General features: G+C 41.2%; 1 non-coding gene across 1 annotated transcript; it reads right to left on the bottom strand.

The window, feature by feature from the left end:
• Positions 1-567: 567 nt before the first annotated feature.
• Positions 568-673, bottom strand: LOC132612445 (small nucleolar RNA R71). Its single transcript, XR_009571805.1, has one exon. It is a non-coding gene; the product is annotated as a small nucleolar RNA R71 (small nucleolar RNA).
• Between the last annotated feature and the right edge of the window lie 435 nt (positions 674-1,108).

Below are 1,108 nucleotides of genomic sequence, written 5' to 3'. Positions count from 1 at the left end.
TATCAAATTTTGACGCCGTTGCCGGGGAATACGGTTTTGAAATTACTAAATAGTGTTTGCTTTGATTAAAGTGTTTTGCTTATTCCATCACACCTTGTTTTCTACTTTGTGTAAACTAGGTGAACATGAATCAAAATCAGCAGAATCAGCGTGCTGGTAATCAGGTGAATCGGTTGAACAATCAGGCGAATGAATCTGATGATGAGAATATTTTTGTTGAACTCGTCCAAGAGGAGGACTATGCATCTGCTATTGTTCAGCCTCGAGTTAGAGCTGCTACAGTGAAAATTGACTCATCTTTATATCAGCTGTTGAAACTTGAGGGATACTTTCGGAACTCTACCGAGAATGACCCTCAACGTCATTTGCAGAATTTTGTGGATGTGTGTGCTAATCATATCCAGAACAATGTTCCACAAGATGCTATTCGGTTGAGGTTATTCAAATATTCCTTAGCTGGGGAGGCAAGAACATGGTTCGAGAAGCTGCCCCGAAATTCGATTACTTCATGGGCAGAAATGGTAGTTGTTTTTCTTACAAAGTGGTACCCCCCTAGCAAGAAGGCTGAGATTCGCGACAAGATTTATGAATTCAAGCAGCGACCGGGGGAACAACTATATGAAGCCTGTGAGAGGTTCAAAGAGTATTAGCAGAAGAGCCCTAATCATGGTTTTCCGGAAAATATATTGATGGAGAAGTTCTACATAGGGTTAGATCCAGTGACACAGTCAGTAGCTAACAATGCAGCTGATGGGTGTTTTATGAACAAGACCTTTCGACGAGTGACCACCATACTTAACAAGCTGACAACTCATAATCAGGCTTGGCACTCAAACAATGCTGAAGTGGTACCATATGGTAGTGCTATGCTCCAGAATATAGTGAAGGAAAATCAGGATACCCAGCAAACATTGGCAGAGCTTGCAACAAATATTTCCTTGCTGGCGAAGAATTTCGATGAATCTCAGATCAAAAAAGTAAATGTTTGTGAGGATGATGTAGTTTTGCCAAAAGGGATGTACCATGCTCATGATGGTCCATTCCTTGATGGGCCACCTATGCAGGTTGAAGATGCCAATTATGTCAATAACTCTCAAGGGAGTTATCA

This window comes from Lycium barbarum, chromosome 9 (assembly GCF_019175385.1).
Source record: "Lycium barbarum isolate Lr01 chromosome 9, ASM1917538v2, whole genome shotgun sequence".
NCBI classification, from domain to species: domain Eukaryota; kingdom Viridiplantae; phylum Streptophyta; class Magnoliopsida; order Solanales; family Solanaceae; genus Lycium; species Lycium barbarum.
The sequence above is the reverse complement of the archived record's forward strand: the minus strand, read 5'-3'. Positions and strand labels throughout refer to the sequence as shown.